Genomic DNA, 16,752 nt, shown 5'->3' on the forward strand with positions numbered 1-16,752 from the left:
CAAAGCGAGGTTTCTCCAATTTTTTTTCACAAGTTGAATCGCTTCTGCAATTTGTCATGCTATGTTTTTTCTTTTTCCCAGATACGCTGCCACACACACCCAAAATTGAGACCGCGTGGCCTAATGGATAAGGCGTCTGACTTCGAATCAGAAGATTGAGGGTTCGAGTCCCTTCGTGGTCGATGTTTATGAAGCTTCAAACACCAATGTTCTTCTGAAAAGGGGCACGTTTATTTGTTACTTTTAATGATAAAAATTGGTGTGTTTAACTAAATCAAACAACCCTATGATGGAAAATTACTACAAATATAAGATAAAGGACAGTTTCCTTCAAATCTTTTAAAGCAAACCTTTAAATAAAAGTCATCAGAAACAGAGGGATATATTTGAAGAAGTTACCTGGTGGAAACACTGCTTTTAGCCATTGTTAGAGAAATGAAAACAGAAAAATTCTTTGGAAATCATGCTATTTCTTTCTCATCAACTTATGCAAATCATTGGAATTGCCACTTATGCCAAAAAGAGAGAGCTCTGAAAGTGTGTTTCTAACAAAAGGCAGTTTTCTCTCTCAAATTGTTTCACAAGTTTGAAAAAAATGAAGCATCTGCATTAACTCCTAAAGGTGTCCATGTTTTCTGCCAAGTGACCTCATGGAAGAGGAGGATTCTGTTTTGGCTTGTCCTTCCACGTTGTTGTCGTCAAGTTTGAAGAATTGAAACATTTGCATTCCCTTCTAACAGTAGATTTCCTCTATTTGACTGAGCGGACAAATTCGGCTCTGCTCATTTCTGGGGAATCGAAAATCAAGATGTTGTTTTGCAAAGCTTTGCCTTTCTTCCATCTTACTTAATCCATCTTTTAAAATTGCTGTCACTGCTTGAAAGAGTGTGCAGTAAGTGGTGCCTCTTTTGGACAAAGGGAGGTTTCTCCAATTTTTTTCACAAGTTGAATCGCTTCTGCAATTTGTCATGCTATGTTTTTTCTTTTTCCCAGATACGCTGCCACACACACCCAAAATTGAGACTGCGTGGCCTAATGGATAAGGTGTCTGACTTCGAATCAGAAGATTGAGGGTTCGAGTCCCTTCGTGGTCGATGTTTATGAAGCTTCAAACACCAATGCAGAAGCCTGGCATGTTCTTCTGAAAAGGGGCAAGTTTATTTGTTACTTTTAATGATAAAAATTGGTGCGTTTAACTAAATCAAACAACCCTATGATGGAAAATTACTACAAATATAAGATAAAGGACAGTTTCCTTCAAATCTTTTAAAGCAAACCTTTAAATAAAAGTCATCAGAAACAGAGGAATATATTGGAAGAAGTTACCTGGTGGAAACACTGCTTTTAGCCATTGTTAGAGAAATGAAAACAGAAAAATTCTTTGGAAATCATGCTATTTCTTTCTCATCAACTTATGCAAATCATTGGAATTGCCACTTATGCCAAAAAGAGAGAGCTCTGAAAGTGTGTTTCTAACAAAAGGCAGTTTTCTCTCTCAAATTGTTTCACAAGTTTGAAAAAAATGAAGCATCTGCATTAACTCCTAAAGGTGTCCATGTTTTCTGCCAAGTGACCTCATGGAAGAGGAGGATTCTGTTTTGGCTTGTCCTTCCACGTTGTTGTCAAGTTTGAAGAATTGAAACATCTGCATTCCCTTCTAACAGTAGATTTCATCTATTTGACTGAGCGGACAAATTCGGCTCTGCTCATTTCTGGGGAATCGAAAATCAAGATGTTGTTTTGCAAAGCTTTGCCTTTCTTCCATCGTTACTTAATCCATCTTTTAAAATTGCTGTCATTGCTTGAAAGAGTGTGCAGTAAGTGGTGCCTCTTTCGGACAAAGGGAGGTTTCTCCAATTTTTTTTCACAAGTTGAATCGCTTCTGCAATTTGTCATGCTATGTTTTTTCTTTTTCCCAGATACGCTGCCACACACACCCAAAATTGAGACCGCGTGGCCTAATGGATAAGGCGTCTGACTTCGAATCAGAAGATTGAGGGTTCGAGTCCCTTCGTGGTCGATGTTTATGAAGCTTCAAACACCAATGTTCTTCTGAAAAGGGGCACGTTTATTTGTTACTTTTAATGATAAAAATTGGTGCGTTTAACTAAATCAAACAACCCTATGATGGAAAATTACTACAAATATAAGATAAAGGACAGTTTCCTTCAAATCTTTTAAAGCAAACCTTTAAATAAAAGTCATCAGAAACAGAGGGATATATTTGAAGAAGTTACCTGGTGGAAACACTGCTTTTAGCCATTGTTAGAGAAATGAAAACAGAAAAATTCTTTGGAAATCATGCTATTTCTTTCTCATCAACTTATGCAAATCATTGGAATTGCCACTTATGCCAAAAAGAGAGAGCTCTGAAAGTGTGTTTCTAACAAAAGGCAGTTTTCTCTCTCAAATTGTTTCACAAGTTTGAAAAAAATGAAGCATCTGCATTAACTCCTAAAGGTGTCCATGTTTTCTGCCAAGTGACCTCATGGAAGAGGAGGATTCTGTTTTGGCTTGTCCTTCCACGTTGTTGTCGTCAAGTTTGAAGAATTGAAACATCTGCATTCCCTTCTAACAGTAGATTTCCTCTATTTGACTGAGCGGACAAATTCGGCTCTGCTCATTTCTGGGGAATCGAAAATCAAGATGTTGTTTTGCAAAGCTTTGCCTTTCTTCCATCGTTACTTAACCCATCTTTTAAAATTGCTGTCACTGCTTGAAAGAGTGTGCAGTAAGTGGTGCCTCTTTCGGACAAAGGGAGGTTTCTCCAATTTTTTTCACAAGTTGAATCGCTTCTGCAATTTGTCATGCTATGTTTTTTCTTTTTCCCAGATACGCTGCCACACACACCCAAAATTGAGACCGCGTGGCCTAAGGGATAAGGCGTCTGACTTCGAATCAGAAGATTGAGGGTTCGAGTCCCTTCGTGGTCGATGTTTATGAAGCTTCAAACACCAATGCAGAAGCCTGGCATGTTCTTCTGAAAAGGGGCAAGTTTATTTGTTACTTTTAATGATAAAAATTGGTGCGTTTAACTAAATCAAACAACCCTATGATGGAAAATTACTACAAATATAAGATAAAGGACAGTTTCCTTCAAATCTTTTAAAGCAAACCTTTAAATAAAAGTCATCAGAAACAGAGGAATATATTGGAAGAAGTTACCTGGTGGAAACACTGCTTTTAGCCATTGTTAGAGAAATGAAAACAGAAAAATTCTTTGGAAATCATGCTATTTCTTTCTCATCAACTTATGCAAATCATTGGAATTGCCACTTATGCCAAAAAGAGAGAGCTCTGAAAGTGTGTTTCTAACAAAAGGCAGTTTTCTCTCTCAAATTGTTTCACAAGTTTGAAAAAAATGAAGCATCTGCATTAACTCCTAAAGGTGTCCATGTTTTCTGCCAAGTGACCTCATGGAAGAGGAGGATTCTGTTTTGGCTTGTCCTTCCACGTTGTTGTCAAGTTTGAAGAATTGAAACATCTGCATTCCCTTCTAACAGTAGATTTCATCTATTTGACTGAGCGGACAAATTCGGCTCTGCTCATTTCTGGGGAATCGAAAATCAAGATGTTGTTTTGCAAAGCTTTGCCTTTCTTCCATCGTTACTTAATCCATCTTTTAAAATTGCTGTCACTGCTTGAAAGAGTGTGCAGTAAGTGGTGCCTCTTTCGGACAAAGGGAGGTTTCTCCAATTTTTTTTCACAAGTTGAATCGCTTCTGCAATTTGTCATGCTATGTTTTTTCTTTTTCCCAGATACGCTGCCACACACACCCAAAATTGAGACCGCGTGGCCTAATGGATAAGGCGTCTGACTTCGAATCAGAAGATTGAGGGTTCGAGTCCCTTCGTGGTCGATGTTTATGAAGCTTCAAACACCAATGTTCTTCTGAAAAGGGGCAAGTTTATTTGTTACTTTTAATGATAAAAATTGGTGTGTTTAACTAAATCAAACAACCCTATGATGGAAAATTACTACAAATATAAGATAAAGGACAGTTTCCTTCAAATCTTTTAAAGCAAACCTTTAAATAAAAGTCATCAGAAACAGAGGGATATATTTGAAGAAGTTACCTGGTGGAAACACTGCTTTTAGCCATTGTTAGAGAAATGAAAACAGAAAAATTCTTTGGAAATCATGCTATTTCTTTCTCATCAACTTATGCAAATCATTGGAATTGCCACTTATGCCAAAAAGAGAGAGCTCTGAAAGTGTGTTTCTAACAAAAGGCAGTTTTCTCTCTCAAATTGTTTCACAAGTTTGAAAAAAATGAAGCATCTGCATTAACTCCTAAAGGTGTCCATGTTTTCTGCCAAGTGACCTCATGGAAGAGGAGGATTCTGTTTTGGCTTGTCCTTCCACGTTGTTGTCGTCAAGTTTGAAGAATTGAAACATTTGCATTCCCTTCCAACAGTAGATTTCCTCTATTTGACTGAGCGGACAAATTCGGCTCTGCTCATTTCTGGGGAATCGAAAATCAAGATGTTGTTTTGCAAAGCTTTGCCTTTCTTCCATCGTTACTTAATCCATCTTTTAAAATTGCTGTCACTGCTTGAAAGAGTGTGCAGTAAGTGGTGCCTCTTTTGGACAAAGGGAGGTTTCTCCAATTTTTTTCACAAGTTGAATCGCTTCTGCAATTTGTCATGCTATGTTTTTTCTTTTTCCCAGATACGCTGCCACACACACCCAAAATTGAGACCGCGTGGCCTAATGGATAAGGCGTCTGACTTCGAATCAGAAGATTGAGGGTTCGAGTCCCTTCGTGGTCGTTGTTTATGAAGCTTAAAACACCAATGCAGAAGCCTGGCATGTTCTTCTGAAAAGGGGCAAGTTTATTTGTTACTTTTAATGATAAAAATTGGTGCGTTTAACTAAATCAAACAACCCTATGATGGAAAATTACTACAAATATAAGATAAAGGACAGTTTCCTTCAAATCTTTTAAAGCAAACCTTTAAATAAAAGTCATCAGAAACAGAGGAATATATTGGAAGAAGTTACCTGGTGGAAACACTGCTTTTAGCCATTGTTAGAGAAATGAAAACAGAAAAATTCTTTGGAAATCATGCTATTTCTTTCTCATCAACTTATGCAAATCATTGGAATTGCCACTTATGCCAAAAAGAGAGAGCTCTGAAAGTGTGTTTCTAACAAAAGGCAGTTTTCTCTCTCAAATTGTTTCACAAGTTTGAAAAAAATGAAGCATCTGCATTAACTCCTAAAGGTGTCCATGTTTTCTGCCAAGTGACCTCATGGAAGAGGAGGATTCTGTTTTGGCTTGTCCTTCCACGTTGTTGTCAAGTTTGAAGAATTGAAACATCTGCATTCCCTTCTAACAGTAGATTTCATCTATTTGACTGAGCGGACAAATTCGGCTCTGCTCATTTCTGGGGAATCGAAAATCAAGATGTTGTTTTGCAAAGCTTTGCCTTTCTTCCATCGTTACTTAATCCATCTTTTAAAATTGCTGTCACTGCTTGAAAGAGTGTGCAGTAAGTGGTGCCTCTTTCGGACAAAGGGAGGTTTCTCCAATTTTTTTCACAAGTTGAATCGCTTCTGCAATTTGTCATGCTATGTTTTTTCTTTTTCCCAGATACGCTGCCACACACACCCAAAATTGAGACCGCGTGGCCTAATGGATAAGGCGTCTGACTTCGAATCAGAAGATTGAGGGTTCGAGTCCCTTCGTGGTCGATGTTTATGAAGCTTCAAACACCAATGTTCTTCTGAAAAGGGGCAAGTTTATTTGTTACTTTTAATGATAAAAATTGGTGCGTTTAACTAAATCAAACAACCCTATGATGGAAAATTACTACAAATATAAGATAAAGGACAGTTTCCTTCAAATCTTTTAAAGCAAACCTTTAAATAAAAGTCATCAGAAACAGAGGGATATATTTGAAGAAGTTACCTGGTGGAAACACTGCTTTTAGCCATTGTTAGAGAAATGAAAACAGAAAAATTCTTTGGAAATCATGCTATTTCTTTCTCATCAACTTATGCAAATCATTGGAATTGCCACTTATGCCAAAAAGAGAGAGCTCTGAAAGTGTGTTTCTAACAAAAGGCAGTTTTCTCTCTCAAATTGTTTCACAAGTTTGAAAAAAATGAAGCATCTGCATTAACTCCTAAAGGTGTCCATGTTTTCTGCCAAGTGACCTCATGGAAGAGGAGGATTCTGTTTTGGCTTGTCCTTCCACGTTGTTGTCGTCAAGTTTGAAGAATTGAAACATCTGCATTCCCTTCTAACAGTAGATTTCCTCTATTTGACTGAGCGGACAAATTCGGCTCTGCTCATTTCTGGGGAATCGAAAATCAAGATGTTGTTTTGCAAAGCTTTGCCTTTCTTCCATCGTTACTTAACCCATCTTTTAAAATTGCTGTCACTGCTTGAAAGAGTGTGCAGTAAGTGGTGCCTCTTTCGGACAAAGGGAGGTTTCTCCAATTTTTTTCACAAGTTGAATCGCTTCTGCAATTTGTCATGCTATGTTTTTTCTTTTTCCCAGATACGCTGCCACACACACCCAAAATTGAGACCGCGTGGCCTAATGGATAAGGCGTCTGACTTCGAATCAGAAGATTGAGGGTTCGAGTCCCTTCGTGGTCGATGTTTATGAAGCTTCAAACACCAATGCAGAAGCCTGGCATGTTCTTCTGAAAAGGGGCAAGTTTATTTGTTACTTTTAATGATAAAAATTGGTGCGTTTAACTAAATCAAACAACCCTATGATGGAAAATTACTACAAATATAAGATAAAGGACAGTTTCCTTCAAATCTTTTAAAGCAAACCTTTAAATAAAAGTCATCAGAAACAGAGGAATATATTGGAAGAAGTTACCTGGTGGAAACACTGCTTTTAGCCATTGTTAGAGAAATGAAAACAGAAAAATTCTTTGGAAATCATGCTATTTCTTTCTCATCAACTTATGCAAATCATTGGAATTGCCACTTATGCCAAAAAGAGAGAGCTCTGAAAGTGTGTTTCTAACAAAAGGCAGTTTTCTCTCTCAAATTGTTTCACAAGTTTGAAGAAAATGAAGCATCTGCATTAACTCCTAAAGGTGTCCATGTTTTCTGCCAAGTGACCTCATGGAAGAGGAGGATTCTGTTTTGGCTTGTCCTTCCACGTTGTTGTCAAGTTTGAAGAATTGAAACATCTGCATTCCCTTCTAACAGTAGATTTCATCTATTTGACTGAGCGGACAAATTCGGCTCTGCTCATTTCTGGGGAATCGAAAATCAAGATGTTGTTTTGCAAAGCTTTGCCTTTCTTCCATCGTTACTTAATCCATCTTTTAAAATTGCTGTCACTGCTTGAAAGAGTGTGCAGTAAGTGGTGCCTCTTTCGGACAAAGGGAGGTTTCTCCAATTTTTTTTCACAAGTTGAATCGCTTCTGCAATTTGTCATGCTATGTTTTTTCTTTTTCCCAGATACGCTGCCACACACACCCAAAATTGAGACCGCGTGGCCTAATGGATAAGGCGTCTGACTTCGAATCAGAAGATTGAGGGTTCGAGTCCCTTCGTGGTCGATGTTTATGAAGCTTCAAACACCAATGTTCTTCTGGAAAGGGGCAAGTTTATTTGTTACTTTTAATGATAAAAATTGGTGTGTTTAACTAAATCAAACAACCCTATGATGGAAAATTACTACAAATATAAGATAAAGGACAGTTTCCTTCAAATCTTTTAAAGCAAACCTTTAAATAAAAGTCATCAGAAACAGAGGGATATATTTGAAGAAGTTACCTGGTGGAAACACTGCTTTTAGCCATTGTTAGAGAAATGAAAACAGAAAAATTCTTTGGAAATCATGCTATTTCTTTCTCATCAACTTATGCAAATCATTGGAATTGCCACTTATGCCAAAAAGAGAGAGCTCTGAAAGTGTGTTTCTAACAAAAGGCAGTTTTCTCTCTCAAATTGTTTCACAAGTTTGAAAAAAATGAAGCATCTGCATTAACTCCTAAAGGTGTCCATGTTTTCTGCCAAGTGACCTCATGGAAGAGGAGGATTCTGTTTTGGCTTGTCCTTCCACGTTGTTGTCGTCAAGTTTGAAGAATTGAAACATTTGCATTCCCTTCTAACAGTAGATTTCCTCTATTTGACTGAGCGGACAAATTCGGCTCTGCTCATTTCTGGGGAATCGAAAATCAAGATGTTGTTTTGCAAAGCTTTGCCTTTCTTCCATCTTACTTAATCCATCTTTTAAAATTGCTGTCACTGCTTGAAAGAGTGTGCAGTAAGTGGTGCCTCTTTTGGACAAAGGGAGGTTTCTCCAATTTTTTTCACACGTTGAATCGCTTCTGCAATTTGTCATGCTATGTTTTTTCTTTTTCCCAGATACGCTGCCACACACACCCAAAATTGAGACCGCGTGGCCTAATGGATAAGGCGTCTGACTTCGAATCAGAAGATTGAGGGTTCGAGTCCCTTCGTGGTCGATGTTTATGAAGCTTCAAACACCAATGCAGAAGCCTGGCATGTTCTTCTGAAAAGGGGCAAGTTTATTTGTTACTTTTAATGATAAAAATTGGTGCGTTTAACTAAATCAAACAACCCTATGATGGAAAATTACTACAAATATAAGATAAAGGACAGTTTCCTTCAAATCTTTTAAAGCAAACCTTTAAATAAAAGTCATCAGAAACAGAGGAATATATTGGAAGAAGTTACCTGGTGGAAACACTGCTTTTAGCCATTGTTAGAGAAATGAAAACAGAAAAATTCTTTGGAAATCATGCTATTTCTTTCTCATCAACTTATGCAAATCATTGGAATTGCCACTTATGCCAAAAAGAGAGAGCTCTGAAAGTGTGTTTCTAACAAAAGGCAGTTTTCTCTCTCAAATTGTTTCACAAGTTTGAAAAAAATGAAGCATCTGCATTAACTCCTAAAGGTGTCCATGTTTTCTGCCAAGTGACCTCATGGAAGAGGAGGATTCTGTTTTGGCTTGTCCTTCCACGTTGTTGTCAAGTTTGAAGAATTGAAACATCTGCATTCCCTTCTAACAGTAGATTTCATCTATTTGACTGAGCGGACAAATTCGGCTCTGCTCATTTCTGGGGAATCGAAAATCAAGATGTTGTTTTGCAAAGCTTTGCCTTTCTTCCATCGTTACTTAATCCATCTTTTAAAATTGCTGTCACTGCTTGAAAGAGTGTGCAGTAAGTGGTGCCTCTTTCGGACAAAGGGAGGTTTCTCCAATTTTTTTTCACAAGTTGAATCGCTTCTGCAATTTGTCATGCTATGTTTTTTCTTTTTCCCAGATACGCTGCCACACACACCCAAAATTGAGACCGCGTGGCCTAATGGATAAGGCGTCTGACTTCGAATCAGAAGATTGAGGGTTCGAGTCCCTTCGTGGTCGATGTTTATGAAGCTTCAAACACCAATGTTCTTCTGAAAAGGGGCAAGTTTATTTGTTACTTTTAATGATAAAAATTGGTGCGTTTAACTAAATCAAACAACCCTATGATGGAAAATTACTACAAATATAAGATAAAGGACAGTTTCCTTCAAATCTTTTAAAGCAAACCTTTAAATAAAAGTCATCAGAAACAGAGGGATATATTTGAAGAAGTTACCTGGTGGAAACACTGCTTTTAGCCATTGTTAGAGAAATGAAAACAGAAAAATTCTTTGGAAATCATGCTATTTCTTTCTCATCAACTTATGCAAATCATTGGAATTGCCACTTATGCCAAAAAGAGAGAGCTCTGAAAGTGTGTTTCTAACAAAAGGCAGTTTTCTCTCTCAAATTGTTTCACAAGTTTGAAAAAAATGAAGCATCTGCATTAACTCCTAAAGGTGTCCATGTTTTCTGCCAAGTGACCTCATGGAAGAGGAGGATTCTGTTTTGGCTTGTCCTTCCACGTTGTTGTCGTCAAGTTTGAAGAATTGAAACATCTGCATTCCCTTCTAACAGTAGATTTCCTCTATTTGACTGAGCGGACAAATTCGGCTCTGCTCATTTCTGGGGAATCGAAAATCAAGATGTTGTTTTGCAAAGCTTTGCCTTTCTTCCATCGTTACTTAACCCATCTTTTAAAATTGCTGTCACTGCTTGAAAGAGTGTGCAGTAAGTGGTGCCTCTTTCGGACAAAGGGAGGTTTCTCCAATTTTTTTCACAAGTTGAATCGCTTCTGCAATTTGTCATGCTATGTTTTTTCTTTTTCCCAGATACGCTGCCACACACACCCAAAATTGAGACCGCGTGGCCTAATGGATAAGGCGTCTGACTTCGAATCAGAAGATTGAGGGTTAGAGTCCCTTCGTGGTCGATGTTTATGAAGCTTCAAACACCAATGCTGAAGCCTGTCATGTTCTTCTGAAAAGGGGCAAGTTTATTTGTTACTTTTAATGATAAAAATTGGTGCGTTTAACTAAATCAAACAACCCTATGATGGAAAATTACTACAAATATAAGATAAAGGACAGTTTCCTTCAAATCTTTTAAAGCAAACCTTTAAATAAAAGTCATCAGAAACAGAGGGATATATTTGAAGAAGTTACCTGGTGGAAACACTGCTTTTAGCCATTGTTAGAGAAATGAAAACAGAAAAATTCTTTGGAAATCATGCTATTTCTTTCTCATCAACTTATGCAAATCATTGGAATTGCCACTTATGCCAAAAAGAGAGAGCTCTGAAAGTGTGTTTCTAACAAAAGGCAGTTTTCTCTCTCAAATTGTTTCACAAGTTTGAAAAAAATAAAGCATCTGCATTAACTCCTAAAGGTGTCCATGTTTGATGCCAAGTGACCTCATGGAAGAGGAGGATTCTGTTTTGGCTTGTCCTTCCACGTTGTTGTCAAGTTTGAAGAATTGAAACATCTGCATTCCCTTCTAACAGTAGATTTCATCTATTTGACTGAGCGGACAAATTCGGCTCTGCTCATTTCTGGGGAATCGAAAATCAAGATGTTGTTTTGCAAAGCTTTGCCTTTCTTCCATCGTTACTTAATCCATCTTTTAAAATTGCTGTCACGGGCGTGAACCAGGAGCTCCCTGCAGGCTGAAATAAAAAACCCGTCTCACTAGCCTTAGCCCGTCGACAATGGGGAGAAATAACCGGTCCCAACAAGCCACTACGACCACCGACACCCCGAGGGGGTCACAGGCGACTAACATGCGCAAATTCCTCACAACCCAAGCAGATCAGGCCGATTAGGCCTCCGGGGAAACGGAAGCCTCAGGCACTACCCACGCGGCCTTGCCATGCGGCGGACACAACGAGCAGGTACTGACTCCACCCGACCTGCCCCCTTCCCAGCTGGACTGGGCGACTATACTGAGCAACCTGCCCACGAAATCTGACCTTAAAGAGGCCAACGATGCCCTCCACAAGTCTATAACTGGAGAATTACATGCCCTGAGGGAGGATATGCAGGGGATCCATACCAACGACAAGAAACACAGTTACGCCAAATGGCCCTCCACATGGAAGACCTAGATAACAGGGGGCGACGACAGAACCTCAGGATCCGAGGTATACCGGAAGATCTAGACCAAACCACACCGATCCGTGACACACTCACGGAAATATTTAATGCCCTACTGCAGAAACCGCCCGACTCGCCCGTTGAGTTTGTCAGGGCACACAGGGCACTCAGGCCCAGGGGCCCGCCGGAGTCCCCACCACGGGACGTCATCTGTTGCCTAACACACTTCCAGGTTAAGGAAGACATTTTGAGAAGTGCCAGAGACCGACGCCAAATCCTACATAAAGGGGCAGAACTACAACTCTACCCAGATTTATCCCCGGCAACCCTGGCATACCGCAGGGCCATGCGCCCCCTCACGAGAGTGCTACAGACCAACAAAATTAGGTACCGCTGGAGCTTCCCTAATGGATTACAAATCACCACAAATACAGGCCCCTTTATGGTGAGGAGCGAAGAAGACTTTAGAGACATTACAAGAGAACTCCAACTGCCTCAGATACATCTACCCTGGCCTGACCCGATGGCCTTCTACACCTTTTCACCTGAGACTCAGAACAGACTGCAACAACCATCGAGGCCTCGGAGACCGAGACAACAAACCACGCGCCCCTCAGGCGCCAACATGTAAGCAACCAAGCTCCTAGAACCCCCCCAACCCGTGGTCCCCCACCGACGAACTAAACAGCCGATCCCATCTCAGCCCCGAGAAACCAGAGACTATGGACACACTAAATGGACTCTGCTGTGATGCTACACACCAAGCCATCGTGAGTCGAGACCCCCTACGATGACAAACGCATGAAGGAGACAGAGTGCACAACGAGAACTCCACAACTCAGTGGAGTAGGGTAACCTATCAGACTGAAAGGGCATTGAAGGGGTTCCCACCTGAGGGGAGGGAGGTAATGGGATGGGAACGTACTTAAAGCTATTCACTTTTATTATACCAAATAAGCTGTTTATTATAACCTGAGGGGGTCCCCCACACTGATGAGGTTCTCGCTTGGAGGGAGGGGGTAGCGGGACGGGAACCTGACCACTGTTAATTATCACTGTATCGTATATGCTGTGCAATGTGAACTAGGGGGGGCCCTTCGCGCTGGCTGGGCCCGGCTGCTGTCACCCACCTGCCCTGTGACGAACTTCGGGGAGCAGGCGGGCGGTGGCGCCGGCGGGGCCCACCTGGGGCGAGGGACGCAACCGACAGGGGTGCCTGTGAGACAGTAGTCAGGTAGAGGCTGCCCAGCCCGGGGCCGACGGCGCGGTGGACACCACGGGGCTCAGGGGAGGCGGGAGCCTGGGCCCTGGGGGGCCCGCTGTACCGGTTGCGCCCAAAACACCAGCAGTGAGGCCTAACAGCTTCAAAGGTAATAGGAATGACCCAGACCGGGCCCTGGCCTCGTAGGCGCCAGCACTAAAACCAGATACATCCACGCAGCCCAATGGAAAGGGGACCTAGTCACTGCACCCCAGCTAGCTTAGCCGGAGGGACCAGGGGGAGGGGGATAGTGATACGCTTAATGTTTTTCTTTAATAATGTTTGAACTGCCAGTTAATTGTATATATTTGTTGAGAGGATTAACTCACTGTTAATGCTGTTGTTTATGCTACACCTCACAATAGTGACCGGACATAATACACACGCGAGACCATCAACACTCACAAACCCAGGAAGAGAAACACAAAGAGACGGGGAAGACGAACAAGCCCTTTATACCACCACTTAAGAGCCGTACAGGGACACCTGGAGACATGTCACTAAGACGCCGACACAGACGCCCGGACACCCGACCACCGCCTGACAGGAGAGACGCCGACCAAACGGTGAGCAACCCACGTGCACCACTGGTGGTGCCGAGGACTGTGACTCCCCGACGTCTACACCTAACGGTCGAGAGACCGAGACACAGACTACACGTAACCCTACCCCCCCCCCCTGCATACCCCACTACCACCCCTACTGGACAACGGACGGCCCCCCCCTGACTGCGACCCCAGACCTACTTTAGAACTGCCCACATAACGGGGACTAGGAACTGGAAGGGACACCCACCCAAGACACGAGAAGACAGACATGGCCCTGACGCCCGCTCCCCTACAGGTAATTACTATTAACGCAAAGGGACTTAACAAACCGCAGAAAAGATCCGGGGCACTGAGGGACTTTCACGAGCGGAGGGCCTCAGTAGTTATGATACAAGAAACGCATTTCAAGAAAGGGGCTAGACCCAAACTGACTGACCACCGCTACACGCAAGGCTACTACAGTGACTATCACGGGGGAAAGGCCAGGGGAACAGCGATACTACTCCACAAGAGCGTGCCGTTCCAGGGGGGAGAATGCATGACAGATGACGAAGGCAGATACCTATTCCTCAAAGGGAAAATAGCAGAGCGCCCATACACGTTCGCAACAGTATATGCCCCCAACACACGGCACTACAGCTTCCTCAAACAAACACTCCGCAGACTCATGGAATTTAAGGAGGGAACCCTCATACTAGGGGGGGACTTTAACATGACATTGGACCCAACATGGGACACATCGTCAGGCACCTCCCACATATCCACGCAACAACGGCAAACCGTTAAATCACTGCTCCGCAGCCACCGCCTGGTCGACTGCTGGAGAGCCCACCACCCAGACACAAGAGACTACACCTTCTTTTCCCACCCGCACAACTCGTACTCTCGCATAGACCACATATACACCACACACTACGACCTCTCACTGGTCACTCAAGCCACGATTGGTACGGCGACGTGGTCAGACCACGCGCCAGTCACCATCAAACTAAAATCACCACTCTTTCGCCCCACCACCCCGAAATGGAGATTAAACGAATATCTTCTAACTAACCCAGAGGTCGTAACCCTGATAGGCGACAAAATTAGAGACTACCTGTCCCTCAACACAGCCGAACACACGTCCCCGACAGTACGATGGGAAGCACACAAATCAGTAATAAGGGGACACTACATTCAACAAGGAGCGCTCATAAAGAAACAAACAGCACTAAGACTAGCAGGCCTCCTAGAGGAAATACACCAAACAGACGACCAAAACAAACTCGACCCGAACCACAAGCTCCAATCCCGCCTCCTACAACTGAGGAGGGAATTGGCCACATTAATCCACTCTAAACATCACAGGGACGCAGCCAGACATAAAGCCTTCTTCACCCTACACGGGAACAAGAGCGGCAAGCTCCTGGCGGCTATGCTAAAGAAACGACGGCAACATACATATATTGACAAGATCAGGGACAAAGGAGGGTCCATACACCGCATCCCATCGGACATCATGACAGCGATCCGCGCATACTACACGGATCTCTACACACTCCCGCAGCCCCAGACAGAACCAGCGAAGGCCCGCCTTCGCCATTCGATCCAAACATACCTAGCTAAGTACCCAATGCCGACCCTAGACGCTGAAACAGCCGAAGTGCTCGATGAACCCATTACAATAGAAGAGCTAGCGGCGGCTATCAAGAGCACCAAACCCGGTAAAAGCCCAGGGCCGGACGGCCTGCCGGTGAAATATTACAAGACATACGCGGAGGAGCTGCTTCCACCAATGGTGGAAGCGTTCAACGCAGTAAGGGAAGGGGAATGTATCCCCAAGCAAGCCCTGACGGCCCACATAACTGTCATACCCAAAGATGGCAAAGACAGAGAATTCTGTGGGAACTACAGGCCAATCTCGCTGATAAACTGCGACGTCAAACTCCTAGCTAAGGTCCTGGCCACGCGCCTCACGAGGCACATCCCTTCTCTGATCCACCCTGATCAGGTGGGGTTCGTGACGGGGCGCGAGGCCCGCGACAACACCATCAGGGCACTTACCCTCATGCACGGCACCGGGAGGACTGCCGGAGGCCTTCTCCTGCTATCCACGGACGCGGAGAAGGCCTTCGACAGGGTGGGATGGGAGTACCTCTTTGAAACACTAGCCCACATGGGTCTGGGCCCCCACCTCAGACAATGGATAGAAGCACTTTATCGAGAACCTACGGCCCAGGTACTGGTTAACGGGGCGCTGACGAGCGCCTTCACCATCCACAATGGCACCAGACAGGGGTGTCCCCTGTCGCCGCTCCTATTCGCTCTGGCCTTGGAGCCGTTCCTCACACATATCAGACACAACGCAGACATCACAGGCCTCACGACAGGCCCAGTACATCATAAGGTGGCGGCATACGCCGACGACCTGCTGTTTATGGTGACCAACCCAGTAATTACCCTACCGAATATAATGAAAGAACTACAAACATTTGGGGACATATCTAATATGAAAATTAATTACGGGAAATCACACATCCTAAACGTCAGCGTACCCCAAGCAAGGGCGGAATCCCTGAGACATAGCTTCCCCTTCCAATGGGCCGAAAACAAAATTAAATATCTGGGAATCTGGCTGACCAAACACACGGGTGACTTGTACAGGGACAACTTCACGGCCATCCTACAGACGTTCCAGAGGGACATGAGGGAATGGTCGTATCCCCATATCTCGTGGCTAGGGAGAGTACAGGTCATAAAAATGAATTTCCTCCCGCGCCTCCTGTACCTTCTACAGGCCATCCCCATTGTAATTCCAAGACCCTTCTTCGTAACACTCAGGAAAGAGATGACCAGATACATATGGGGAGGAGGGAAGCCCAGAATAAAATTCTCCACACTGACCAGACCCAAGGACAAGGGGGGACTAGCCCTCCCGGACTTCCAGCTATACTATGTGGCCACACACCTACAGAGGGTTGTAGAATGGTCTAAGAACGGGGTACACAAACTGTGGAAAACGGTAGAAGAAATGGAGGCAGGTAGACCGATCGCAGGACTCCCATGGAGTCGGGGCTCGAAGGAAGGACATGACATGTCCATATACACGAAAAACACACTGGGAGTATGGCAGAAGGCCCAACGACAGGGAAACATGTCACCCTACCCCTCCCCCCTCATGCCACTAACACAGAATGAGGACTTTCCCCCAGGACTAGACCCACGAGCCCTCAGGGACATCGTCCCGAACGCATCCCCACGCTTGCACCACATTCTCCAGGGAGGGGCCTGTAGACGGCTAACAGATCTGCTAGGGGAGACACCCCCCACATTCATGCACCGTTTTCGCTATGCCCAACTTATTAACTTCATACACACCCTACCACATGGTCCAGCGCTCGCAAGGGAGTATACCACAATGGAAAAAATCAGCGCGCACCCAGACCCACTACCTCACGGGATATCCTTCTTATATTCCATGCTACAGTCGGAACTCCCGACTGAACCGCCCCGTTTCA

General features: G+C 43.4%; 12 non-coding genes across 12 annotated transcripts; all 12 read left to right on the forward strand.

Annotated features, from left to right (window-relative positions):
• The first annotated feature begins 109 nt into the window (after window positions 1–109).
• Window positions 110–182, forward strand: TRNAR-UCG (transfer RNA arginine (anticodon UCG)). Its single transcript has one exon. It is a non-coding gene; the product is annotated as a tRNA-Arg (tRNA).
• An 839-nt stretch (window positions 183–1,021) lies between these two features.
• TRNAR-UCG (transfer RNA arginine (anticodon UCG)) lies at window positions 1,022–1,094 on the forward strand. Its single transcript has one exon. It is a non-coding gene; the product is annotated as a tRNA-Arg (tRNA).
• An 853-nt stretch (window positions 1,095–1,947) lies between these two features.
• On the forward strand, window positions 1,948–2,020 carry TRNAR-UCG (transfer RNA arginine (anticodon UCG)). The gene has a single exon. It is a non-coding gene; the product is annotated as a tRNA-Arg (tRNA).
• An 840-nt stretch (window positions 2,021–2,860) lies between these two features.
• TRNAR-UCG (transfer RNA arginine (anticodon UCG)) lies at window positions 2,861–2,933 on the forward strand. The gene has a single exon. It is a non-coding gene; the product is annotated as a tRNA-Arg (tRNA).
• An 853-nt stretch (window positions 2,934–3,786) lies between these two features.
• On the forward strand, window positions 3,787–3,859 carry TRNAR-UCG (transfer RNA arginine (anticodon UCG)). The gene has a single exon. It is a non-coding gene; the product is annotated as a tRNA-Arg (tRNA).
• An 840-nt stretch (window positions 3,860–4,699) lies between these two features.
• TRNAR-UCG (transfer RNA arginine (anticodon UCG)) lies at window positions 4,700–4,772 on the forward strand. Its single transcript has one exon. It is a non-coding gene; the product is annotated as a tRNA-Arg (tRNA).
• Window positions 4,773–5,624: 852 nt separating this feature from the next.
• TRNAR-UCG (transfer RNA arginine (anticodon UCG)) lies at window positions 5,625–5,697 on the forward strand. Its single transcript has one exon. It is a non-coding gene; the product is annotated as a tRNA-Arg (tRNA).
• An 840-nt stretch (window positions 5,698–6,537) lies between these two features.
• On the forward strand, window positions 6,538–6,610 carry TRNAR-UCG (transfer RNA arginine (anticodon UCG)). The gene has a single exon. It is a non-coding gene; the product is annotated as a tRNA-Arg (tRNA).
• Window positions 6,611–7,463: 853 nt separating this feature from the next.
• Window positions 7,464–7,536, forward strand: TRNAR-UCG (transfer RNA arginine (anticodon UCG)). Its single transcript has one exon. It is a non-coding gene; the product is annotated as a tRNA-Arg (tRNA).
• Window positions 7,537–8,375: 839 nt separating this feature from the next.
• Window positions 8,376–8,448, forward strand: TRNAR-UCG (transfer RNA arginine (anticodon UCG)). Its single transcript has one exon. It is a non-coding gene; the product is annotated as a tRNA-Arg (tRNA).
• An 853-nt stretch (window positions 8,449–9,301) lies between these two features.
• Window positions 9,302–9,374, forward strand: TRNAR-UCG (transfer RNA arginine (anticodon UCG)). The gene has a single exon. It is a non-coding gene; the product is annotated as a tRNA-Arg (tRNA).
• Window positions 9,375–10,214: 840 nt separating this feature from the next.
• Window positions 10,215–10,287, forward strand: TRNAR-UCG (transfer RNA arginine (anticodon UCG)). Its single transcript has one exon. It is a non-coding gene; the product is annotated as a tRNA-Arg (tRNA).
• The last annotated feature ends 6,465 nt before the right edge of the window (window positions 10,288–16,752 follow it).

Source organism: Pelobates fuscus, chromosome 9 (genome assembly GCF_036172605.1).
Source record: "Pelobates fuscus isolate aPelFus1 chromosome 9, aPelFus1.pri, whole genome shotgun sequence".
Taxonomy (NCBI): domain Eukaryota; kingdom Metazoa; phylum Chordata; class Amphibia; order Anura; family Pelobatidae; genus Pelobates; species Pelobates fuscus.